We start from the raw sequence: 26,768 nt of genomic DNA on the forward strand, positions 1-26,768 counted from the left end.
TGAATTGACCATGGCACTGCATCGATGGCGTGCTGCATTGCCCGTGGGTGCGTGCAGCAGCCGGGCACGGCGGGACCCCTCGTACGGCAGACTGCGGTTCAGCTCCCACCCAAGAGCGAGGTCTGGGCTTTGCCAGATGTGGGCAGATTCCTGCGGGAGATGCTGTTTCCCCAGGTCTGTTGGCACCGTTACAATTTCCCGGCTGGGGAGGCAGCGTGCAGCATCTGGATGGCCCAGCCAGCCCGCTCCCTCCTGCTGAACAAACCCTAGTAAAAATTGCCCAGCGAACCTCAGTAAAAATTAATGGAGTAGTCAAAGGCTAATCCATCCCAGGGAAATGTAGATTAAATCCCTGCAGCAATGGGAGACTTTCCTTCCAGCTGGGATGGAATTGTGAATTTTCCCTTTGCCTCCCCAGCTGCCTTTCCCCCTCCTCTGCCGGCGAGGGAAGGTGGCACAAAGGGATGCCGTTGGCATCGCGGTGACGGGGGAAAGTAGCTGGCCCCGTGACAGCTTGGTGGGATCTATAGCAAGAGGTTGAGCTGCCATTTCTGCAGATACGTGCGACGGAGATTGCCATCAGCTGTGGCTGAGGATTGCTCAGCGGGGGCATGTTTCTGGGGCCCCAGGGTGGGGGAGAAAAGCCTTTGTGCAGCTGGCAGTTTTTGCTAGACGCAGTTTTTGCTGGATGTAATGGGAAGATGGAGGTGGGGACGCAGCAAGGTGTGTCCTGCATGCCAAGCCTGCGACAGTGCGGTGCAGCGGGTGAGGGTCCGCAAGCATCAGCGCGTTGCAGAGCTGCAGCACAACCCTGTGCCCCCCGACATCCTGCAACCTGGGATTGGGGTGGGGGGGGGCTTGGTGTGACCCTCAGGGATTTAAACTGGGACATGTCTAGAAATAGCAGGTCTGGTGGGAACGCTACAACTGCCTTCCAGGAAAACACCCCCCCTCTTGATGGATGCTTACATGGGGATGAATGCTGCTCTTAGCAGCGTGTGCTCCTGGAGCCTGGGCTTTCCACGCTCCCTGGAAGAGGTGAGATTCATCTGGGGGGTGGGTTTAGTCATGGCAGCACCTGATCACCCCCGTGATGGCTTGTAGCCCCAGAGGAGCTCAATGGGCTTGAGCAGGAGCAGAAACAGTGGCTGCGGGTGATGTCCCTGTTAATGGCATGCACGGGCCGTAGGTGGGAGCAGCGGCCACGCTGCAGCGTGGAGCATCGGTGGTGGCTTAGGAAGCAGGGGATGGTCTGAACCAGGACGTCCTCGCAGGGCTGGGTCGGTCAGGCTGATGCTGCCAGTGCTGTGATGGGAGAGTTGGGGTACAGAGGTCTCCACAGCCCTGAGCCTTCACCGTTGGGAGCAGTGGTGGCTTGTCCTCCCTCTCCGCTGGCATTTCGTTCCTTGGGGCCAACCCCTAAGCCCCGCCGATGGCTTTGGGTCGCAGGCAGGGACTGCTCAGCTCCAGCTCCCCTTGGCATGTTGCACAGTAGAGATCTGGCATCTTGCAAAGAGACAATCCCCGTGGGCAGGTGATGTCCCAGGAGCACGCTGGGGCTGTTGCACGTCGTACGGGCTTTTCCTGCTCCTCACACTCCGTGCACATCCATCCTCTGCTTTATCCCTGTGTGTCCGGCCCACCACCAATAGTGCTGCGGAGCTTTGATCTGCTCCGAGTGATTAAATTCATATCATCCAGACTGACAGCTTAATATACCTCAGCGAGGCCACGCTAAATTAGTTGTGTCTGTCTTGCCAAAGCTGCAGAAATGCTTTCTGACAGCTACACGCACTTGATGCAATTCTTTTTTTTTTTTTTTTTCTTGGTATACAGTAAGGATTGTCTTTGCTCTGTTTGGGGGATCCTTCCTCGAGTTTCATATAAACTGCTCCACTGCTGCTGGAGTCACTTTCTGTCTGTTGAGTGGAAACAGCTGCCCTGGAGCACGGCTGTGGGTGCAGAGTCCGGTGTCTGCGTGGGAGCGGGCTCGGCGCTTGCGTGCAAAATACTGTGTCATCATATTTTTAGATTTATATGCATATATCTATGTCTTAGTTTGGGTTGAATTTTTCTTTTGTGAAAACGATGTGCTGGCTGAGCGCGGAGCGGCAAGGTCGGTCCAAACTCTCCGGCACCCAGAGGTCTCCTTAGCATCAGGTTTGTCCTCGGGGCTGGTTGGCCACGGCTCACGTCACGTAATGACCGTGGGTCTGCGGTAGTGGTGTTGCATCAGGGCTTCTAATTCAGCACCAGCAGTCCTTCAGCTGTGATGTCAAGCCCTGAAAACCACCCGTGAGAAGTGAGATTAGCTATATATACCTATATGGGTCGCAAAAGGCGCGTTTCCCAGCTCGTCGCTGCATCCCCAGCGGTGAGGAGGTCACCTCTTCTTCCTTCCAGGTGAAACTCATGGTCACGCAGCTCCAGCGGCAGCTCCCAAGATGGTCAAGCCCAAGGAGCAGGAATTAGCATCAGTCGGCAGCGGGCATCCCGCATCCGAGCTCCCGGGCAGAGGTGGGAGAGGGGACGGCTGTCCCCAGGGACTGGCTCGGCAGGGCCAGTCCCTTCTGGTGTTGGCAGAGGTAACCGAATGCCTTGGGTTTTTGGGATTCCCTGGAGCAGATGATGCCTTTCATCTCCCCGTGGATGCTCCAGGCCTGGCTTCCTCCACCAGGGAGCTGCAGCCATTTTGGGGTGAAACACGGCACTTTGCTGGTTCCTGAGCTCGGCGGAGGAAGAGCAATGAAAATGCCTTTGATGAGGATCTGCCGGCAGCGCATCTTTTCCACGGGGTTAGATTTGTGTACCAAATTTTCTCACAGGACTGGGACAGCTTCTCTCTTTCAAAAATGGACTGTAGCTTCCGATTTCCACGTGCGCGATGACAGACTGGGGTTGGGACGCAAGGGGCATCCCCTTGTACAAGAGGCTCCCGTGGGTTTGATCAGAGAGGGAAAATAAGACTTGAGATCCACTTTTAACTAACCTTTTTCAGCCAACTTGGAGAAAGAGTTCTCCTTGCCAAGAGCTTAAAGAGGGGAAAAAAAAAATACCACCCTTCATAATTGCCACATTTAGAGGAAGGAATTCTAAATAAAAAGTTAATCTCCTCCAAGGATTAGCAAAGCATGCGGCGTCTTGTCAGATGTGGAAGCAAAGCGGAGGCCTTAATTTTTTAAGACAAGAGAGATGTTTCTGTTCGAGCCTGTCTTCGCCGCGTGCTGGCCAAGCGACCCGTTGCAGGGCCCGCGGGCTGGAAGGGGCCGAGGTCCCTCGTCCCGTCGGAGGAGGACGAGTTGTTGTTCTTGGGCTGTGCGTGGCCATGGTGAAAGGCAGCCTTGCAGGTGGCTGACCTGCCTCCTCCAGCTCCGGCTCTTCTGTGTAAAGAACTTATGGTGGCAGAGAATTCCTCGTACGACAACGTGCAAGAGGTTGGGATGCTGCTTTTTGTACCAGGGTCTTCTATCTCCTTGAAAAGAGAGATTGCTGCAGCATCTTTTCAGCCCCAGGAAAGAAGAGCTTAATGCATCAGCTGCAAACTGGAAGAGGTGGCCACTGCCTTTGGGAGTTGCTGTTTTTGGCACTCGAGCTGTGAAGACACCCGTACGGTTTGGCTTTCACAAGGCCTGAGCGCACGGAGTTATTAGTTGCTGTTAATTGCGGTAGGAGGTTTGGGAGTTGAGCACATTTGGTGCCTGGACGTGGATGCATGGAATGAAAAACTGCTGTTTCCAAACGTGGGAGCCCTGGTGAAACTCCTGTGTTTCCCGGGCTGGCGGGGATGCTTTCGGGAGCTGCCATGTGTCCCTCTGCGTCCTGAAAAAAAGCAGCAACGTGTAGGTTTGCCTCCTTCCCTCCCTGTATTTGTTTGTAGGCTATTTGTTTGTAGTTTATCGATTATCTGCTCCATCTTTGCTTCACCACTGATAAAGGCATATGCAAACCCCAGGCCTGGCTTTTGAAACACAGATGCAAATCGGATGAGGTTAACTTGGAGATATCATCTCCACCGTGCAGGAGGTCAGGTCCACCCGCAGCCTGGCATCCCGGGTTCTCCGGCCCCGCCGTGGCGAGCGCAGGGCTGGTGGCGGTGACACCGGCAGCCGTGGGAATCACCCGTCCTCTCCTCTGCAGCGCAGGGGGGCATGGATGACCCGGTGCTGAACGGAAAGAAAACAGTTGAGCGAGAGTTTCCTTTGCTGTCCCCAAATCCCTGCAGCTTGCCCAGCATCACTGGGAGTCAGCAATGCCCCGGCCACTTGCTGAGCTCTGGTTTTAGTATCTTCCTGAAAAATGCTCTCTGTTCTGGGAAAGCTTGGGTGAGCCGAGTTTCTCCGTTCTGGATGCTGGCACGGGAACACCGCAGCGGGACTCAGTGGGAAACGCTTATCCCCACGTTTTCCATCGCTCGCCACCTCTCCAGCATTGCATGCCAGCTGGGACAGGCAGCTCTTTCCTATTACTTTATTTATATTTATTTACTGTATTTATTTACTCTTATTTACTGATTACTGTTGGTTGGTGCGTCAGCTGAAAACGCTTGAAGAGGCTGGCGTGTGCTGGATGGTCGGGTTGATGCTCCAACGCCGACCTACCTCGTCCCTGCTAAGGGCTCGCAGAGATTCGTGCCTGGGGGGGTCCAGGGAGGACCTGGAGGAAGATGCTTTTGCTGCTGGTCATTTACACCTGAGCCTGACTCGGCGGGGGAGAGGCTCTGCGACTGCAAGAGGTTAAAACTTTGCCCCTGTGTTTACTTTAGTTGGCTGCCACACTGCATAATAACCTGTCAGCACTTCAGGTGGGGATTTATTTGTGCATTAAAAATTGCCTGGGGCGGGCGGATGCAGACACTCTGCAGCATGCTGGAAAATGTGCCTCCAGCGTAAAAACAGCCTCTCCAAATATTTCACCCTTTTAATAAGTGCATTTAATTAAAGTCATATAACTTTTTTTATTATTATTAAAAAGGAGGGAGGGGAGGAAAAAAAAAGAAGTGGGGCCTGCTGAGGCTGCAAGCAAAGGTTGGAATACAAAGAGGGGGTTTAAATGCGCGTATTTAATGGAAAAGTCATCAACAACATGTTGTGTTTCTCTTTATTTCCCAGCCTTGCTTTTGATTGTGGATAGAAAGTTGAAGGGAGTTTCTGGGTTTCCAGACTGCCTTTTCTCTCTCTCCCTCCGTCCACTTCCCTTCTCTTGAAATGTTGCAGAATTATTAATTTTTCCAAACAAAGTTGCCAAACGATGTTGTTCTTGGATAGACTCGCAATTGCTTTCTCTTTGCTCGTTTAACCTTCTCTTTCTTTAAGTTGGATCCTGGTGAATCTTTAAGTCACCGCTTTTATTGTGAGCACCTCGAGGACTCTGCAAACCAGGTCCATTTTCCAGTCCCTGCAGAGGAGGAGGAGGAATAGGAATAGGAGGAGCTTTGGGAAGGAGGGCAGCGAGGTGGATGATATGTTGAGATCCTTCGGTGGGAAGATGCTTATCTGCGTGAGGCTGTGTGCTCATCCCCAGCTGCGCAGTGGGGAAGGGGGGGATCGGGGGGACCCCGGTGCACACCAGCCCTGCGGTATGGGACCCACAAGCCCACCGCGGCCCCGAGCGTGCCCACCCCGAGCCGAGATCCTGTTTGTTTTCTGCGGCATTGCCTTGCCCCTAACCAAGAGCTTAAGCTGGGCTTAATCTTTCACGCAGGAGCATCGCTCGCCTCCTACGGCTGGGCCGGCGGTGCCGGGGCTGCCGGTGTGCCAGCCTCCCTTTAATGTCACAGCCGACATCTGCGGTTGTGTCAGGAGCAGAGGGGGGGGATTTCAAAGCTCTGCTGAGATAAGTCTAATTTGATCAAATTCCATATGGGAATGTGTTGAGAGATGCGTGTTACACAAAGCGCCTTTATCCCTGTGCAGATGGCATTAAGACGAGATGCGCGTCGGTGGGGTACGGCCAAGGGTAGGGCCAGGCTCCGCCACGGGGGCTGACTTCCCTCTGCTGTAGGCACACGGTGCCCTGAGATGCAGTCGGGCAATAGCGATTTTTAAGGATGATTCTGCACTTTTTGCCAGAGCTGAGGAGAAGAGCGAAGGAGAGGAGACGGGAGGGACCACTTTTCATAGCAAAAGTTGCCATTACTCTTGAAATATGTTGCTGTTACACCTACAAGCGTAGAACAAGCTCAGTATTCTCCAGTGAAAGCCCTAAATGCTGCTGGGTCGTTAGCGGGAGTTTGAAGCCACACAGAAAATTGCTCTGAAATGTGATTTTGCTCCTGTTCCCCACGAGCATCACTGAAACAAGTGAACGGGATCAGTGAAGGGGGGAGACCGGCTATGTCCTGAGCGGTGACGTCTGTGTACATAGTACTGGTGGGGATGGGATGTTGTGACATGCGCTTTCTTCTCACTCCAAGGAGGATAAGACTTGCAAAAAAATGAAAAAAGTCTGTTTTCACCACAGGGCAGCCAGTCTCTGCAAGTGCCAAATGCTTGTGGGCTTTTCTGTAATGCGGGATTGTTATGCATTGCGTTTCCAAACCCAGCACCCAAAGAGCTTTCCCCATGCCTTTCTCCGAAATGCAGTTTTGCAAGATTTTGGTGCCGCTGTTTCTTCGTGCGCTCTCGCATGCTGCTCCCTGTCTCTCTGAAGATTGTTTTTTTTTCTGAAGGAAAAAAACACTTGGTGGATTTGAACTCTGAGGAGGGGCAGTAGGGTTGTGGATAATAATTGATGCTGTCCTTGGCGCTGGAGCCTTGCTGGTGATGAGGTCTGTGGGAAGGGCAAGCTTTGCGGACCTGTTGGTACAAAACAAAATGGTTTTTAATAGCATAGAGGGCAGGTAAAGGGTGGGAAAATGCAGTCCCTCGGCATGCTTCCCCTCCCTCCTCCAAGGCATCCCCCCGGCCCCCTGAACGTGTCTCTGCAGGCAGCTTTGCTGGCCCTGCCCGGTTCAGGGGTGGGATGTCGAGGACCAAAAGGTATACGTAGAAGTGCAAATACATGGTGTGATTTGGTGCAAATCCCGAATCACGCTGGAGTGCAGCAGTGCGGGGTCGCTGCCGGGGAGGCCGGGGCAGCCGGCGGTGCGGGGCTCGGGACTGCCGGGGATGGATGCTGCTGTGGTGCTGCCCTCCCCACCAGAGCACAGAAAATGGCCTTCTTGTGCCTGCTGAGTCCGGGCCAGAATAATAGTTCCTCCAGCCAAGATCCACAGAAGGATTTGGGTTCTTTGCAGCTCACTGATTTCCTTGGGAGCTCAAGCACTGAAGTTGGAGCTAAGAGCCTTTCTGGTTTTGGGGATCCGGCTCATGGGTGCGAGGTTGGTGTTGGCAGGCGTTAAGTAGCGGTCTCTTCCAAAGATGCTGTCTGCCCTGTCTGTGCTGAGGATGTATTTTCCCCCATGGGAGTAAACCAGCAGAGATTAGATGGATGCAGGAATAAGCGAGTGCCTCCTGGGCTATCGGAGCACCCCGTAGAGCTGCAGGATGGTTGAGGGCTCTCAGCTTTCCGACTGGGAAGAGACCTGGGTAAAACTGCCTGGAAGACGGGGAAGCCGGTGCTTTTTGCCTTCCCTTTGTAATGGAATAGGCACAGACATGTGTCCCTTTGCAGCTGGAGCTGGCTTGGGAGGGGCTGGCTCCTGCCTGGGCTGTCTTCTTCCAGCTGGTGACTGTCCGGACTTACGGGCCAGGGAAAAACTAGATGGCTTTCTTCTGGGTGGCTGGAAGGTCCCTGCAGGTTGGCTACTGCAGGCGCAGGGGGAGCGTTAATGACATTTCCTTTTGGGGCCACGAGGAGCTCGGTGCTCCCGACCGAGCAGGTTCTGTGGCCAGGGTAGAGGTTTTTGGAAGAAGACACCAAATGGGGCTGCAATGGGGCAGGAGCGTGCAACCGCTCTCTGGTCCTCGGGCAGTCACCAGATCTCATCCCAACCCTAAATCCAGGTCATATGAATCTTTATTTTTCTTTTCCTCTCCCGCCTGGAGTCTGCTCTATTCATTTTTGTTTCAAGCGAATGAACCAGCTGTAAAGGAGACTTGCATTCCTCTGTATAATCTTAGGCAAGCATGGCCTGGCTGCAGTTTCTCAATTAAGCAGAGTTTCTCTTGCCTTTCATTCCCTGTCCCCTGGCATCCTAATTGGAGGCACTGCACCCTGCCCCACCGCTCCGTGGTCTGGGGGGGACACGGGTGCCTTTGGCGTGGTGCACAGGGTCAGCGCCGGCTGCATCGGCAGAAGGAGTCGATTTGCTATCGGGGTGCTGCAGGCAGCCGTGCCGTGCCGAGCTGAGCCGAGCCGCTCCTTTGCGCCGCTTGCTCCATTTTGTTTTCTTTCTGGCAGAGGGAACAAATTTCCTTTTGCATGAAGCTGAATTAATTTAGCCTCTTCACAAAGCGTCCCTTTTGTCTTTCTCTCTCCATCTCATTCCTGAAGCGCAGGAGCGTGCATCGCCTTTCCCCGAGCCGCGGCGGTGGCCGGGGTGGAGCAGGGGTGCAGGGCTGCCCGTCCCTTCGCCTCCCTCTTATCTCCCCGTTCCCCTTCATTTCCCTGCAGCAGCCAAATGAGCTCTGAAATGAGAAGCCTCGTTCCTCGTGGCAGGCGTGCCACGTGCCGAACCCTCCTTTCCCGCTTGGGAACCTAACCCAGGTTTCTGTGCCCGTCCCTGGTAGTGGTCCATGTCCATGGGATGAGGATGGAGAGCCTGCGGGCAGCCCCGATGCTCCTCTGCCTCTGCAGAGCGTGCTTCATCCCCGCCGGTGGGTGATGGAAGCCAAGAAGTGTGAAACTGTAAAAACAGGGTTGGGAGGGAGCTCGGAGACATTTAACCTGTGCCCTGCCCCAGTCCAGTTGTTGTACTTGGGGCTGTCAGCCCTGGTGGGTTCATCCAGCTTCTCCAAGGCGGCTGTAGGCACTGTCCTGGCAGTCTGTCCCATTGCTGCTGCAGCTCGGGCCGGTGCCACCACCTCCTGCCCCTGCTGCGTTGTTTCTTTCCTCTTTGTAGCAGCTTTTTGCTTATTTGATGCTCATGAACCCATCTCCCTTCAGCCCGCTCCTCTCCCGAGCGGCTGGGCAGAGGGCACCCGTGCCTGTCCGTGCGTGTATGGATGACAACGATGCGACTGCTCCAGCCCTTGCGATTTGGAGGAGAGCTTGTGAGCGGGGCTGTTTGCAGGGTCCGGCCATGTCTAATAATAATGGGGTCTGTTTGCTCCCTTGGTAGCCTCGGCTGCTCCAGTGGGAGCGCGGGGCTGCAGGGGATGTTCTACAGGACTCAGCAAAGTTTACGGGACTTCTAAAATTTCACCCAAACCTTTTTCTTCCCCTTCTTGTCTTATTTCCCCCCCCCCTTTCTTTTCTGTTAAACAAAATTTCAAATCAGAGCCACCAAAAACAGTCCTTCCTTTTAAAACTGAACTTTGCTACAGCGCTAAAATAAACACAGGGTAACTGCTGCTCGCATGAAACCGCGCTCAGCTGCTGTGTAAAGAGAATAGAAAACGTGGCGTCAGATTTTTCGGGCAAGCGCATGCCTTAGAGGTATGAAAGTGTGTCTGCAGAGGGGCATCTGTCCAGGCACAGGGATGGTGAGTCGGTACGTACCCGCAGGTGTTTGCTTTGCAGGCAGCTGCTCACAGCCCGTCGCCGATATCCTGGCTCACAGCTTTTCCCCCACAGAATTTGGGTAGTTACTTTTTTTTTTTTTTTTAATAATATATTTTTTTCACACCAGCAGTTTTTAGCCCCATTCAAACCAGCTCCAGGTCGTGGGTCTCGGTGCCAAAGCGCGCCCTTCGCTTGCCACAGCTGCGGTGAGCTGCTACCAGCCCCGGCGCGCAGTGCCGGCAGCCTCGAGCTATGGGGAAGGGGCAGGTCTTATGGCTGCTTTGCGCTGGGGAGGGGACAATAAATTCATGTTTTGGCTTTCAGAAGAGATGGGGCTACTCGTGCAGTCTGCAACATCTCAAATGGACATTTTCCTTCCTAATGTACTCCCAAGGGGACTCCAGATTCCCCCCAGAGCTTCTCTTTGTCCTCTAATTCTGGGGAGGGAGGGATGTACTGGTCCATGTCAACAAACTGGATGTGGCCTTGGAGTACAAATCCTTGGGGAGGGTGTGGGGGGAGAGGGCAGCCTTTGCAATTTGGGCTGTTCGTGCTGAAAGCGGAGACAGAGCAATGCGTGTGCATGATCGGAGCGGCAGCTCGGTGGGAAGCCCCCAGGCGCGTCGGTGCGGGGCCGGCAGGCGAGCTGGGGAAGATGCATCAACCAAGGAAGGGCAAAGGGGTTGGAGAGGTTTAATGCTGTGCATGGTCCAGGACACCAGGAACGGAGGATGGCAAACTGGTGGAGTGTTTGGGATAAAGTTTTCCCTAATTATGTGAAGGACGGAGAACCTCCATAGAGGAGAAGGGTGTTGGGATGCCCATGGGGAAGATGAAGGAGCACGGCTTACAACTGTGGGGTCAAACCTTCCTGTCCTCCCAGCTGGGCACCAGTTGGAGCTGTGTGGGTCTAACTGGGCTGGGTCAGAGGGAAGACTGGGAGAGTCCAGCCCTGAGGTTTGAACAGGACCAGGGTGGGATGCTGAACCCCACCATGGGGCAGCCACTGCCCTGTGGTCCCGGCGGTGTCTGCAGCACAGCGGCCGTGATGCTGCTTGGCTGGGTGTAAATCACTTGGGTGTGCGGGTCTGGGATCTGCCTCCCCCCCATCCCACACACCCAGCCTGCTGCTAAAAAGGTTTATTATTCAGCTTGCAGATGCCAGGTAAGCTCCGGTCCTCCATAAAACTCAGGCAGGCGCTACAAAAACACGGTCCTGCCAGGTCCATCTGTTCTGGGCAAGGGGAGGGCGAGTGTTGGGGAGGGGGAGAGCTGTTCCTTCTCCTTTGCCCCAGCCAGGTCCCTTTTCCATCAGTGCCGCCACGGGGAGCTTTTTCCCACCTAGCAGGACGAGCAGGACGGGAGGGCAGGAGCTGTCACCTCCCGGTGAGCGAAGCAGAGTATTTCCAAGGTTTCCCTGGTGTGCCGGTGGCTGGCTTGCAGAGCCCTCCTGCTCTACCTGCCATGCCATGAAGCGCTTGGGGCAGGATTGGTGGTGTTTTACAAGCTCCCTTTCAAAAATCACTGATGTGATTTGAGCGAGGGCTGCGAGCATCCCATGCACCCAGTCAGGGTGGCTCGCACGGGTGCACTACATCCCCAGCCGCATCATCTCTGCCCCTTCCTTGCTGGTGATTGGGGGTGATGCTCATATTTTTGCTAATTATTCTCCTGGAGAGGACAAGATCCGTTCGGGTGATGGGAAGACACCGCATGCGTGGCCATGTGTGCTGCGAGTAACCCCAACGCACAGGGGCTCCTCCTGCCTCTCCAGATGTTGCACCGTGTTTTACGAGGAGCGATGGTTTCGGCTTAGCCGATTTATTTATTTACCCAAGGGGACTGGCCAGGGACAAAACATTTTGGCTCCTGGGGGAGTCGGCGTGATGCTCAGAAGGGCTCGCTGCTTTTTCCACCCCTGGCGACCAGGAAGGGCCGGCGGGGCACGGGGGGTGCCTGCTGCAGGCGTGGGTGGGCACCGCGGGGCCAGCGCCGTGCCGGTGGGACGGGAGCGCAGCCCGCGCTGCAGGTACGGACACGCAGATGTGCGGTTGGGTGAGGGAGGCGTGCAGATGTTCCTGGAATTCCCAAGCCGGATACGAAGCGGCGAACAGGATGCGTCGGGGGGAGCTTGCCAAGAGCTTGACATAACGAGAGGATCGTTTTCTGCCCTTCCGACGGCTGCGCGGGGCTGCGGTGCTCTCTGGCGTGCTCAGGGCAAGCGGGGTCTGGGAGAAGGTTGCAGGCATCGCTGCGAGTTGCAGGATGCATCCTGAGCCCTGGGCAGCAGCCGGTCCTGCAGCTCAGCCCCTGGCCAGGGCTCACCGGCATTGCACCAGGCTCATTCCCCTCCCCAGCCCAGCCATCCCTCCATACCTCTGCTCTTTTATTCGTGTGCAGCTTCTCCTCTTGGTTTCCATGCTGATTTTTCAGGAAAATAAGCTGTGCTCATGCAAACTAAGTCGACCTGCCAAGCAGGTTGCCTTACTGCAGAGCCCTTCTCTTATCTTTCCTGCAGTTCCTGAATCGCAGTTGGGAGCGTTGCGAGCCGGAGCCACCCTGCAGTGGGGAAGGAGTGTGCATGGACGTGCGTGCCTGCCTCTGCGTGTTTCTGATGGTTTCTGCTCGGGTTGTCTGTGCCGTCGAGGCGTGTGACTGATTTCAGCCAGCCGGCTGGGTCCCTGGAGGTGATGCTCGGGTTCTGTATCATCCCTGCTCATGTGGGGCCAGGACCAAATTAATTAGTAGGCATACACCTTTGGGAAGCAAAGTGCAGCAAGATGGAAATCCCATAGGTGGCAAGAATTTGCTCTGCTTCACTCCTGGGTGTTGCTCCCATGCACGGTGTTGCTTGCATGGACCACTGTGCAAGCCCAGCGTGTGGGTATAGGGCTTCAGAAATGTGTTCAGCCAAAGCTTGCGCTCAAGAGAATTTTCCTTAGTACCTCAGGGAGCACATTCGAGGTCCCTGCCAAGAATTCAACATCTGCACAATTGATACTTGGCAGGAAATTTTAAAATTCATGCGTGTTCCCTGAGGTGAGGAGGGAAAGTGCCTGGATCTGCAGATCCGTCTCCGCTCTGTCCCCAGGCCAGGAAGGAGCAAGACCGAAATCCATAAGCCCTAGGGACATGGGACGGAGTGGGGTCCCAGGGTGATTTGGCTTTTGGGTGTCCTTCTGCCTTGCGGGCTGGAGTTTCTTCTCAGTTTCAAGTGGTGACAGTGTATTCCAGTGTCTGAAGGGTGGCAAATGGTGCTGAACATCACCAGCTCAGGGCACGGGAGACTCTTTGCTCCAGCAGTGATGGAGAGAAGGCTTTGACTTGGCGAGACAGCCCGGACATGTTATCAGGGCTTGCTGCGTGGGCCGATCCGTGGTACCCTGCTGCCTGCAGGCTCCTGACCTGAGTCCTCGGAGGTTCCCCGGGCAGGGACGGGGCTGTCTCTGCCTGCTTTACCCCAGCCCAGGGCTGCTGCACAGTCGGTAGGATCGGGTGCTGAGATGGAACTGTTACCTGCCATCAGGTAACTTTTCTGCATGTAAACGGAGGCAAGAAAAGCCAGCCTGGCTCTCAGGCCAGGTAACCTGGGGTAGGGACTAATTGCGATGGCATCTCAGGCTCCTTGTGCAGATTTGCTGTGCATGATGGCTGGGGACCCCCGAGGTGGTACGGGATGCCAGGAGCCTGGCCAGGCTCTCCCCAGCAGCTGCAGCGCCTTTAAGACCCCCTGTGCTCCGACCGTGAGGCTGTCGGCCAAAACGGGCTCCTGGGTGTTCCAAACCAGATGTTTAAAGACTGCAAAGCTGTCCCCTCTGTCCAGTGTAGAAACTCTTCCTTCCCGGATCATCGGTTCCCGAGACTTCAAATGAAAAAAGCAGCTTGGTCTGTTGTTATCTTGGCCTTAAAAAAGCCTCCGGCTCAAGCGCAGCTGGTAAATGCCCTCCGTTTGCAAGAGGCGATTTTGTTCCTCGGTTGATCCCACGGGGAACCCGGGACAACCGCCCCATTCCTGCTCCTGGCCATGCTTGCCCTGGGTGGCAGGTGGGTTTTCTGCCGCCGTCAGCTGGAGATCGCTGGGGTGATAATCCTCCCTGAAACAAAAATAAAGAGCAGAACCGGTTGGACAGAAAGTGCAGCAGTGGAGGGGGAGCGCAGAGGGCACCCAGGGTGTGTGCGGAGCCGGCACCGCTCTTGGGCGAACTAACGAAGTAACAGGGAAGCACTGCAGCATCTAATTAATAGGTTAATATTATTATTGCTGTCATACATGGGATGAGGTGAAGCTGTTTGCTTTAGGAGAGCTCTCCTGGCCTGCCTGTGGGAGTTAGGGTGAAACAAGTCCATCATGCTGGCGGTGTTTCCACTGGCAATGTGTGTGGCTGTGAGCTGCGGAGGGCTGAGCTGGTAGCCCTGCAGCCCCAGGGAAGCCTTTCTGGGTCTAGGGCAAACGGTCTGGAGTTGACCACCTGCCCGTGCCTCAGTTTCCCCATTTGTGTGACACGGACAGTGACGCCGCTACTTCGTAAAGCAGTGAGAGGAGCTGGAGTTTTATCCCTTGTCCAAGTGGGGAATTTAGTGACAGTGAAGGAAGGTGCAAAGAAAAAAAAAAAAAAGCTGGATTCAGTGTTTTGGAAGGAAACAAACCCGTGGGTGAGAGAGAAGGATTTTTTGTTGTACCACCTCTTAAAACATGACAGCTGCTGGGCTGGTATTCAATTATTTCTGAAAGACCACCACCAACTGACAGCTCAGGGAGCCTCAGCCCGCTCTCGCCTGCGTGCTCTCCCCATCCGAAGGTGTGGAGGGCGAAATTCCGTCCTGAGATGTGTTCTCCACTGGTGGGGTGGAGGCAAGAGCGGACTCTTCTCCATGCTCTCCCTGACACAGAGATGGAGGTTGCTGCAGGGTTTCCGTGCTCCTCGTGCCGCTCGCGTGAGCGGAGGCTGCAGTACGGCGCGGTGGCCCCAGCTGCTGCAGCCCAGGGTGACCCCCGTGCCAGGATAAACAGAGGCGAACGACTTGCAGGGTCTGCTGATGACTTTTCCAGGAGTAATTAACTGGGACACAGTAAAAGCCTGAGGGCTTTTGCCATTTCTGGGCTGTACGGCAGTTTCCACGCTCTCTCCCTCATCCCGACTGGTGGTACCCCTGCGCCGACCTGATGCAAGGACATCTCAGCACATCCGCGGTGGTTGCTTATTATCACTGTGGCTGTAGGAGACAAAATTGCTTTCAATTCCCCAAGTCCATCCCTCCTGGAGCCTGTGGACATGGGTAGCTCCGTCCCAGAGAAGATGAGAAAACACACAGGAGCTTCTTGGTCTGTGAAGCCATGGCTCCCTGAACGGGGGACCCCCCTGTCCCCAGGACACCCTGCCTGCCGTGGGGTGTCAGAAGTGTTTGGTCTGTCCCCCCTTTCCTGGAGAGGTAGGGGTGAAGGGACACTGTCGTCTTTGTCCGCCTCCTTGGGCTCGAGAGGAGATGTGAGCAGGGAATCGTACCATCCAGGAAAAATCCTCTTCCCCTTGAGCGAACCACAGGGAACTCGCCGGCCTCGTGACTTGGATGGAGCAACAGGGCTTGTGGGTTTTCCTTCTTTCCCTCTCGCTTGCCTTTCCAGCGTCTGTCTGTCCTGCCTGGCTCGTATTTTGGGTAAACCCCAAGAACACTGAGTTTACTTTGAGAAATGTCCCCCTGGGCGGACCCGGCTGGAGAAGGATGGTGGCTGGGAGGGAACTGTGCCTCCCCTGTTCAGAGGGCTTGTTTGAAGGTTTCTGTGGTCTGCACGAAGGCTGCCCACAAGGACCCGAGGATGTTTGGTGTGAGATCATCTGGCTGCTTATTTAGGGACCACCAGCGAGTTGCCGAGCACCTCAGGAATCGGGCTGTGGCCACCTTTTGATATCGCAAATGCAAATATTGAGAAACCCTTTTGGGTGGGGGGAGCTGGGCTGGGCGTTTCTCGGGTGCTGGTAGCCACCGCGTGCAGGCTGCAGCCGGGGCAAAATGCTTGATGTATTTCGGTGGGGTGGCACATAAAAAGTGCGGAGAGGTCATTAAACAGGGGACCTGGAGCCCCTGGCTGGCTTTGGGAGACCACCAGAGCTCTGTGGGGTGTTTGGTGTTTGGACAGAGCAGCACGTAGTCCTCCTCCTCCCTTCATCTTTAAATACCACGCCACAGATTTCAAGGAAAAAATAAATACACTTAAAATGGCATCATTTTGTGGTGCCGCGAGGACTATTTATATTTTTATTGCTCCCACAATTTTTATATAATAGCCTTTTTCATGAAAACATCAGTGTGTATGTGTGTGTAATTAATCCATGCATCATCTTCAGAAAGCAATTTTATAGCTGGATTTCGGGCAGTGGCACACGGTGCTTGGGATCCTGACTGCCATCGGGCCCTTTACTGTGCTCTCCCGTGCCAGCTCCGGACTGATCTTGAGCTTTTCACCCACTTTGGAGCTAATTCGAGCTCCTGTTTTCCAGGCTGTGGTGGAGGCTGTAAGCTTGGTTGGGTGAGTTATTCTCTCCTGGAAGTCCCACAATGTCACATGAAAATACATTTCTCAGTGGTGAAATAAGTTAAAACGTCCAGAAAGCTGGTGCACGGAGTGAACCGGACTGACTTCACGCAAACCAGTTTTTTTGCCTGGAGGTTTTAAGGACAGAAGGTGGCTTTTGGTATTGCCTAGTCTGGCCCTTTCTATAGCACAGCTCTGGGGATGAGCCCAGCAGCTCCGCTCTCTGCTGGCGGACTCGCCTCTCCAATTCCCCCTGGAAAGTGAACCAAATCTCTCAACTTCTGACTGAAACGTAAGATGTGAGATAAGTGTTTACTGGAAGGGTCCCATTGCCAAATAGCCTGGAGACCCTTTCCTTCCTCCTCCTCCGAACAGGACCGTCCAGTTGTTAACAGCATCTCTGTGAGATGCGGTACTCGGCACGTTCTGGTCTGACATGAGATTTTCACCTTCATCACAATAATAACTACCTTGAACAATGTACAAACCACTGGCTTGTATCAAGTGTTTTCTAGCAGCTTCCATACCTCCTCCTCCTGATGTTCACTGCGGGGGAGCTGATGTTTCTGGGTACCGCACCAGGATCTCAGGAGAAAAGGAAAGAAAACAGTGACTTCTCTGAGACGAACCACCTCGTCAGGACCTGGATTCTGCAAGAAACAGAAGCGTGGCCCTCACTGGACCAGCACCTTGAGCCATACCGGCCGTCCCATTTGATGTTTCAGTGCTGTTCTTCCACTCCTTCCTGCGTCTTTCTGGCCGTGCCGGTGGCTCAGGCCGGGCAGAGGGGACCCCGTGCAAGCTCCAGCTGCTCACCTTCCATAAAGACCCACCCAGAGACACGGTGGCCCTTGTGGTGGGGATTTCTTCACTCCCAGCTACAAACCATCCCTCATAGCTTCATTGCAAAGCCGATGACAATTCACTGACGCCACGTGTGTGGAAGAAATGAGGGGGGGATGTAATGGTGCTGCAGGGTGAGGTGGGCAGAGCCGTGAGCCTGGCTGCTGCTGTTTAATATCTGTGGTCTAAGTGCAAATGGAGCAGGCTCCAGCTACAGTATGTTTGTCTTGGAGATTAAATCTGGAGAGCCTCCGGTCTCCAAGTCCATGCCGGGAAGAGGGGCGAGGAGGGAGGGGAACCCAGCCCTGCGGGTGCACACACCTTTTTAACCCTCCGAAAGCTGCCGGCTGGCTTGAGAATGAAGGGTTAGAGGGCAAGCGCAGGTAGAGGGAGAAAGGCTGGGGGACTATGGGTCTTTGAAATAGCTTTGAAAAGATTGGCACAGCCTGAATTGTTGCACCTGCTTGTGAAGTTTTTGCGGGCGGGAATCTTGCCGTGCTCTTTCTGCAAGATGAAGCGTTACTGTGGGGACCAGTGATGCTGAAGCCAGGAGCATTCGTTCTGTAAGTGCAGGGCCAGCATGTGTGAGACCTCAGTCCTGGGTTCCCCATAGCTTGTGGCTTTTTCTGCAGCTCTTTTTGTGCCCATCCAGAGAGTTGGGTCTGACTCTGCCTGCTCCACAGCCCCTTGCTGTGCTGGCTGCCCAGCATCACTTGTACCTTCCCCAGCAGGCGTAAGCAGTATGCGGGCTTCTCCTGCATGTTCCAGACCTCTGGGCGGCTGAGAGCATCTTAGGCTGCAGCACACCATCCTCCTCCTCCGACCGAGCCTCGTGCTTGGGGTTGCCTTTAAGGCTGATGCGTGGGGCAGGCAGGAGGGAGGGAAAGCATCTCCTCCTGGGATCCGTTGCAGTAATGTTCCCAAACACTTCATCTCATGTACAGTGCGTACTACAAGTGTTCCTACAGTGCTCAGGGCTGTTTTTGCAGTGCTGTTTATATAAGAGAGTGTGCATGGTGCCTACATGCTTCTGGCACTTATAAACCCAGGTAGGCTGTGTTTATCCTGGGGATTGGCCCCAGTTGCAGTCGTCTGGGGCTCAGCCAGCAGCGTAGCTAGACTGATATATATATTATTTAAAAAAGCTCTGGTTGTCGAGAGGCCAAGCCTGCTTGCTGCGCCGATGAAAAACGTGGCTTCGAGCAGTTTTACCCAGTCTGAACTGGTGGAGCTGTGCCAGTGGGCAGGCGGGAGCTGGGGGACGCACCCGCTTCTCCGCGGGGTACAGGAGCAGGTTTAGCATCGCCATCTTCAGTGAGATGCTTTAAGGAGCCTTGAATGGCAGGAGGCTGGAGCTGGTGGGTCTCCCCCTGTCATGGGGGCTGGTGAAGGGGTGCAGGTAGGGGTAGTTTTCCAGTTTTCCCCCTTACTCTTGTTGCTTGAGGTCTCATAGGTTGCAGGGCGCTTTCTAGCTTCTCTTAATGGGGTAGGGATTTGTGACTGCCTGATCCAGGTCTGGAATTGGGGACAATCTGCAGAAGAGAGTCCATAAAGCTGGCGAAAAGCTGGAAAACCACACGACTCGTTTCATCGAGTCCTTCCCTGCCCTCAGCCACCCAACGCGTGGGACAGGTTAGCTGGGTTGCACGTGGATCGCCATCAGTAAAGGATGTGTTTTCACCCATCATCCCTAGCCACATATCCAAAGGTCTCCAGCTCCTCTGAGCACCCTCCTAGATGCTGGGTCAACCTCTCCTCCAGCTTCTGCATCCAACCTGGGAGGGAAAACCCAGCGGGCTCGGGGCTTGGCGGCTGGCTGGCTCTACTCCTCCAGCCCTTGGCTGGGCAGAGTCCTCTTATTTGATCTAAAAGGAAAAATTTAATTAAATGAGATGTAGATCTCATCCGCTGGGAATTCTCCTTGTGGGCACCGTGCCCTGGATCATGCCCAAGGCAACAAAGGGATCCAGGGGAGGAGGAGGGTGGTGGAAGGAAGGCTGGGCAGTGCTGGGCTCCTCTCACCTTCCTCTGGCACTGGCCAGGTTTCTCTCCTAACCTGCCCTAAAGATGGGGCTGAGATGAAGCTGTTCTGCCCTTGAGATTCCCTTCCCAAACACCAACTTGGTGCCTTCAACCATAAAACCGCACCCAGGAGAAAGGGGCTAACCTCACGGGTGTGAGAGGTTCACCCGCATCCTGCACCGGGCTGTCGGGGAGAAGCTTGCTCATCCCGGTCCCGGCTCTCACCGGGGGAGCGGTCCTCGTGGCCACGTCTAGGGGAAGACAAGCTCTGTGCTGGGGCATTGTCGTGGCATATTTAGTGCTGCTCTGGTTTTCCGAGGTGTTTAAAAGAGGGTGGTTATGTGCTGGAGAGCGAGCTACCTCTGAAAGCTTAACCCTCTTAATTTTCTGTATTATATACAGAAGCGCATATTCATATTCCAAAATGAAGTGAATCCAAGGAAGTTCAAACATGTATATAAATTCAAAGCATCTCTTGCAAACTTTCCAGGTGCCTCAGCTTCACTCAGCTGCCTTGGACGTTCAGGTCATCACCCCGATGCGTGATGCCGTGGGGTTTGTCAGCGTGATGCTTGTGAGCGTGGGGTGAGGATCACCCATTTTCTGCAGGATGAGCGATCAGGTTTCTTGGAGCACTGGCAGTATTTTGTCTCTGAGGAAAGAGGATGGATGTTAAAGCAACATAGAAGTGGGTGTAGCTTTGAAAAAATCCTGTTTTGTGCCTGCAATCCTTTCGTTATCACATGAAAATATCTTTCTTGGAAGCTTTCTTTGCTGTAGACTTGCTTTCGTTGTCTGAGTGCTGGCAACTGGGAGCAGAGACCTGAAAGGTGCTGGCAAGGGGGGAGACCTGCCTCTGGGGATGAGCAGGGCTGGACCGCAACCTGCTCGGGATGGAGGGATGGAGGTTGCAGCAGCATCCAGAAGGGATGCAGCTGCACCCAACTTTTTCCTCCTCAAATCAAAGTGCTGATGCTGGGGACCAGGTCTCATTGCTGGGGGCAGAAGAGGCCCTAACTGGGGCCGCACATGGCAGGACCCCCTTGAGCTGCAGTGCGTGCAGTCTTCCCGCAGGAAACACCCTGGCTCCGGCGGGGAGAGCCTATTAAAAGGGAATAGGCCAATGAATAAATCAAGGCACCTGAAAAATGAAACCGAGGGGTTGGGAGAGGTTTTTTTTTTTTCTATTTTTTTTTTTTTCCCCCTTTCTCAATTAAAGCAAACAAAAATCAAATTGCAGGAGGCGGCTGTCGCGGCGTGCTGCGGAGGGCTGAGCTCAGTGGCTGGCGCGGGTGCTGTGCGGCCGGCGCGGAACGCAGGCACGGCTGCGTGTGGTTAAATTAGCTCTGTAAATTACAGCTGCGATACGTGGAAGTGTTGAAAAGGGATCAGCTATTCCTTGGCTCAGGAGGGGAGAGGTCTGGGGGTGCCCCCCCGATTGCTGGGGCAATCATCCATTTCTTCTGGAAGGTGGATTTTCTCTGAAAATCTGTCTCTGCACGGATCTTATGTTGGACATCAATGGGGGGATGAAGGTGCTTGTGAGGCTGCGTAGATTGAGCCGAAGAGGTTTATCCCAGAGGTCAGCGCAGCATCGCTGCTGTCATCGCTGCTGACAAATACTCGGGTGCGTCTCTGTCCCAAGCAAACGCTGTTTGGCTCTGGGGTGCTTTTGGACTCTTTAGTGGGGCACATGACACTCACCGCCTTTTTATCACAGCTAGCAGGTTTTGGGGATCAAACGTCAGGATGCTGTTTGAGGGGTGGTAGCACTGCCTTGGTTGCATTTAAAATTGTGTGGGGAAATCACTGCCTTTTGTCTTCCCCCACCCTGCTTTGCCCCAATTGAAAATGCCAGGCCAATTTTGTCCCGGTGATGGGAGCAGGCGTTTACTACTCTGCTGCAATCTGTGCTTTAAACGGAATAGCAGAGTACCTGGAATAACTGGGAAAGATGTAGAAATTGTACAAAATCAGTGCCTGCCCTGTGGCTGAGGGCAAGCCGGGGCGGGCTGAGCGTGCCCTGGCAGCAGAAGCCCCACCGCGGCGGCACCGCCGATGTCCTCCGACCACAGGCACCGCAGAAACGGCTGCTTTGCCCTGTAAAAACCCTGAGGTTGGAGACATTTTCCAGGTGCACATCGCATCGAGCCCTCCCCAAGCCTTTCGCCTGGGGACGGCACCGCAGGGCTGGTCGGACGAGGCGTCGCGCTGAGGAACAAGGAGCTTTTCACTTGGATGCTTTTTTTCCTGACCTACATTTTTATATTCCTGCATCAAGTTTAAGTTTCAACCAATTGGCATTTCTCAGCCAGTAACAGTTTCAAAAAATTCCTGACTAATTCTAGGAAACGCTCAGCTGAAAGTACATTTCTGCGTGCCCTCTGCCGAGGTCACCCGAACGGCTGGCCCGGCCGGCGGGTACTGCTTGCTTTCCTGCAGGCTGGGTATGGTCCCGAGGGATTTTCGGGGGTCACCAACCCCTCACCTTGAACCTTCCCCATCCCAGAACTGAATTTCGGAGCCCTCCTGCCCGGCACGGCAGTGCAGAAATCCCACGTTGTCTCTCTGCCGAGGGCCAGCAGATGGACGTTACCACTTGGGACTTACAAGAAATGCGACACGGCATCCCCAGGCGATGCCAAGCCCAAATAGTCCCAAACACGGCCACGCATGATTAAGTTTCACTTGCAGAATGATCAGCAATAGATTTGTGTTAGTGGGGGTGTAATAAAAAACATTTTTTTTTTTTTTTAAAGTCCATTAAAATTATTTTTGAAAAACTTGCTTTTCCCCCAGAGCATTCCCCACTTTTCAACAAATTTGAATTAAAACAAAGACCTTTTTCTTATGCTTTTTCCCTTTCACTTCAAGCCCCACAGGGCAGGAGGTGGGCGATTTGTTTCTGTATCTCTGTTCACCGTCAGTTTTACTCTGAGATCAGCAGGCGATGAGGAGAGCCCGGGGCAGGGCACGGGACGGTGGCAGGGCTCCGTCACACACCGAGGGGGGACGTGGGGGTCTGCCCCACACCTCTCCTATGAGGATAGTTTTTAAGTTCTGTGTTTGTTTGAAGGGGGGTTATTTTGTGCTTTTGGCTCCATGCTTTTGGGTTGGACCGGACCAACTGCGAGACTCGGTTGTTTTCTGCATCTTTTTTGTTCCACTTTAAGGGAAGTTATTTAAACGTAGGAATTTAAAAAAAAGATCCCCAATTTTTATGCCTTACTGTTGGAAAACAAAAGACCAGTGAATCTATGGTTGAGACTTCTGCCTTGATTTATGCACATAAAGGATTTTTGTTGTTGCTCTCCAGTTTCAAGCATCCAGATGGGACAAACAGCCCAACTTTGCCTCTCCAAAGGCCAAATTTTGGGTGAGGGCAGTCGCTGAAGCTTCCCACCCTGCCTCAGCAATAAGCCCTAATCCTGACCTGGGGGCCCATCTCACTGCAAGTGAGAGGTAATTTTACCTCTTGATCCGGTGTTGAGGTCCATTGTGAGAATTAAGCAGTGTTTTGCTGTGCTAATTTACCACCGCAGATTGTATAATTATCTTTTTATAGATATGGGTGTGTTGCGGGCTTTCCTGCCGTACGGCAGAGCCGGCTGTGCCTGTGTCTGCGTGTGAGAGATGTTCTGGCAAACCGGGCTTCTGCTCTAGGTTTGCTCTGTGATTTTAGGCAATTACCTGGGGTTTATTTTCTGTTACAGCTCTCCATCCGTAGCGCAGGGGTGCCGGGGCTCGATGGAGCCGGGGATGCTGTGGGTGTGGTACCGCGGGAAGAGGAGCGGTGGATGGATCAATGTTTGGTGGCTCCCATGGGAAGGCATCCGGATTTGAGGGGTGTGGAAGCGTGTCAGTGGCTGCAGAGCTGCCCTAAAGATGGCAAAGAGTTAACCTGGCTCGGTGAGCTGGGTGTGATGGGTCAGCTCCAGGGGTGAAAGCTGGCCTTAGCCCAGGATTTTGGGGAGAGGGATGACCGGAGCTGCCTCCCATTAGGGACCAGGCTCTCCCATGCAGAGACATTGCAAACCAAATCGCTTTTCCATGGCTGCTAGAGCCAAATGGGTGAGGAACCCCTTTGGAGTCGTGGTGCTGGCGGGCGACGGGATGTGGCTTGTCCCATCGGAGCCTGTCCCCGAGCTCCCGTGTCACCTCACCAAAGACTTGCCCTGAAGCCACCACCCTGGAAGCTCCCCCAAAGTTGCAGCTTTTGCATCCCCCCAGTCCCCGAGCCCCCCCCAATTCCTCTCTTTAAAAGCAGCAAACCCCGGCGTGTCGTGGGGCTTGCCGGCGTGCTGGGCTACGTGCCTCTGCAAGCGACGGCCCTCGGAAGAGGAGGCTCCCGCGCTCGGAAAGCGGCAGCCGGATCGTGCCAGGGCAAGTTTCACTGCTCTTGGATGAGTCCCCGCCAGCGTCTCTGGTACAAGCCAGTTGTTTCCATTGCACCGGGAGAGCGATGCTGGTGCCGATAGGCCTCACCCTGACCGCCTGGGATCAGCAGATGGGGAGGTTTCTCCCCTCCCTCGGAGATATCGGTTCCTTTGCGCTAAGAAGATAAAGATCGTAAAGCTGTGGTTTGAACCTGACCATGCAGCCAGCGCAAGAGAGCTGATGGTTCTGGAGGGGAGGCAGGATCCGACCCGCCGTGGGCTGGGGGAGCATCTTCCCTTTGCTCGGCTGGCGCTGGGCAGCTGCGGTCCGGCTCTCCCTGCCTGGCTCTGCCTTGGCACGCTTTGCCGGCATTTCATATCCTCATTTTTTCATGCAAACGGAAGGGGGAGAAGGGGGGCACAGAGAATTAATCAGCTTAGGGTCAGAACAGGAAAAAACACTGCTTAAATTGGTAATCCCCGGGGATAGAAATCAGCTCAAAGCTGCAAAATAAATGTGCAGCCGGATGGTTTTCCTCCCTGCCTCCCCTCCCTGGTGGGGCTGGTCTCAGAGGGCAGGGGGTGATGGCAGGGATCCTGCCTCCAGCAAGGGCAGGACTCCAGCGTGGGGGCTTTTGCACCCTTGTCCGGGTTCAATCCCTGACTTAAAGCTTTCCAGAAAACATCTTGACCCAGATGTGAGGACTTTGAATATCTCCAGGCAACGGGGAGCAGAGCCCATCCTCAGGATGGGACCCTGTGGGTTGCGTGGCTGAACCCATCACGTCCCTGGAGCCAAACAAGGAGGTTTTGCAGCGCTTTTCCCATCCTGTGAGTCAGTGCATCGCTGCACCAGGACGGGAGCAGAGAGAGATGTGTGAGAATAAGGATGGTACCCCCCTGTAATCCCTTTTATCCTGGGGATCCATCCCTGCTTGCCTCTGCTTGGATGCAGGAGGTGCTGCAAATCAGCCTGGGGGGTGTTGGCAGCGCTGTGGGGTCAACGGGCAGTTCTTGCAACCCCTGCCTCGAGAGCCATGGGAGTTCAGGCCTGTCTTGCATGAACACGAAATGCAGAGCCCCGGGAAGGGCTCGGGCAGGGCACGGGGGATTGGCTTAGCAGCCGCATGCTGCCTTGGAAATGGAGGGTCTAATCCTGGGATTAAAGCACCTGGGCTGGTTTTGCAGTGCTGTCCTGTCCCACCCGGCACGTCCAGGAGCTCCTCTGCTCTCCTCTACCTCTGCTGGAGCAGGCAGTGGATCGAGGTCTTGCTCCGAGGAGACCCCAGGGTACTCAAGAGGAGCCTGAATGCAGGGTCTGTGTATGCCCTGTTCTCCCTCTCTGGGATTAGACACCCCAAAATATGGGGAGATATTGCGGTGGTGGAAAGCAAAGGCTGCTTTGTGCCTTCGAGTGATGCTACGCTGGCATCCGTGGCTCTTTCGGTGTGACAGCCCAGGGAACGGGAAGGTCGAGCCCGGGGGATGGAAAGGAGCCGCTCGGGCAGGGGCGAGCGGCTCTGCTGTGGTTGGGGGCTGTTGTGGGAAGGTGACAGCACCCAGCCCCTCACCCCGGGCTCTGCTGGTCTGCAGGGGGGTGATTCCTGGCAGATCTGCCTGACCCCTGCCTGCAAAGCCAACCGCAGCCTTGCCCGGCGGGTATCAAAGTGCCCAAATCGGGTGAGGATGCGGGGAGGCAGCCGAGGAGGTGGGTTACACCTGCAGCCTGCAACAGGGAAGAGCTTGCTACAGGATTGAGCGAGATCCCAAGGCATTTGTGGGTTAAGGCTGAATTAGTCTGGTCCTAATAAATGAGGATTTAGCTGGTGGGGGAGCAGCGCTGGGTGCGTGGGGCTGCTCGGGGCTGCGGGAAGCCCTCATGTCTGCGATGGGGATTGCCCCCTGGTCGGTCGGGACGTGGCCTCTGCGGTTGGGGCATCCCCTTTCCCTGGAGGGCTTCAGGGTTTGCTCTCCCTTTTCATGAGAAAAGGAGGGGGAAAAGCCCTCCAGCTCATTTGGAAGAGCCCAGGGATCAGATGGATCATCAGGGGCTCCCGCTGATGGCAGAAACCAAGGGTAGCCGCTCGGCTCCCATCGGCCCGCAGTGGGGGACTGCTGGAGTTCTGGCAGGAGAAGCAAAAATGCTGCGAGGTAATCAAACTTCATCCTCAGGGAACATCGTTTTGCTGCGTAGCCCCACGGATCAGTCTGTCAGAGGGTTATCGCTTTGGGGATGCTTTTAATAAAGGAACCAGAACTGTCATCGGGTGCCAGAGCCTGCCCGAAACCTGCCTGCCGCCTCTTCTGGGAGTGCGTGTTGTCCAAGACCTGACATCGTTCTGTGCTTATTGCCTTGTTGCAAAAATGAAGGAGAATGGGACTTTCTTCATTCTTTCATCTGCCTGTCAGTCTCAATGTGACACATTGCTTTAGAGTGGCCTTTTCTTGCGGGGAAGAAGGGGGAAAAATTGCTAGAAAGAGCCAGAGAAGGAGGCAGCCTTGCTCCACACGCAGAACAGGTTGGAGTATGTGAGCAAGAAGAAAGTCATCAGAGGTGTTTCTGTTGGGGGGAGTTGAAAGTCATATTTTTAGTCTCACTTATTCTAGGGTGAGTGCCTGTGTTTAGGTCTCAGCGGGTCAATCGGGGCTGGTATTTGAGGAGGATACCTGCACCTGGTGCTGGGAGCGATGTTTTGGGCTGCAGCAGATGCTGTGCTCCGAGCGCATCCCGGTGGGGCTGAGCCGCTGCCAGCCCTCGCTCGCGGGGCAACTCCGTCCCCGGCTGGCAAGCAGCAGCATCTCTCCTGGACCCTCATCCTCCGGGATGCAGCCGCGGTGTGTTGGCAATCCCAGCCGTTCCCTTTCGTTTCTCTGGAGAGCAGGAGGCTGCTGCGATGCTGGGAGCAGACGCAGGGCCCTTTCTGCAAATTCTACCTGCTGCATTCCAACCTCGCGAGTTTTTCCGGGGTGTTGCATCTTAAAGCGAGCTCTCGACGAATACCCTGTGCTATCTTTGGGTTAAATAGCCAGGATTGAAGCGGGGGGGGGGGTGTCTCATACAGTCTGACCCCTCGATGGTCCAGCACTGAGCATCCCCGCTCACCCCTCGGGGCTCTGCGAGTGCGTGGACATGCGTTTGGTTAAAGGGACCGTCCCTCCATGACTCACGGCGGTTTGCACCCTGGAAGGTCGGTGACTCACGGCAGCTCCGCCGCGAAGCTGACAGCACCTGTCTGGGCCACGGTTATTTATTAACACGTTACCAGAAAGGGCGGCATGGGAACAAAACACTTGCTTCGCTTCCTCTAGCTGAAGGAGTTTTAATGACATCTCTTCTGAGGCTGTCTGGGATTTTGGCAAGGCTTTTTGTATCGCATGCTTAGGTTAGTAAA

The sequence above is a fragment of the Harpia harpyja genome, chromosome 14, assembly GCF_026419915.1.
Source record: "Harpia harpyja isolate bHarHar1 chromosome 14, bHarHar1 primary haplotype, whole genome shotgun sequence".
In the NCBI taxonomy this organism is placed as follows: Eukaryota; Metazoa; Chordata; class Aves; order Accipitriformes; family Accipitridae; genus Harpia; species Harpia harpyja.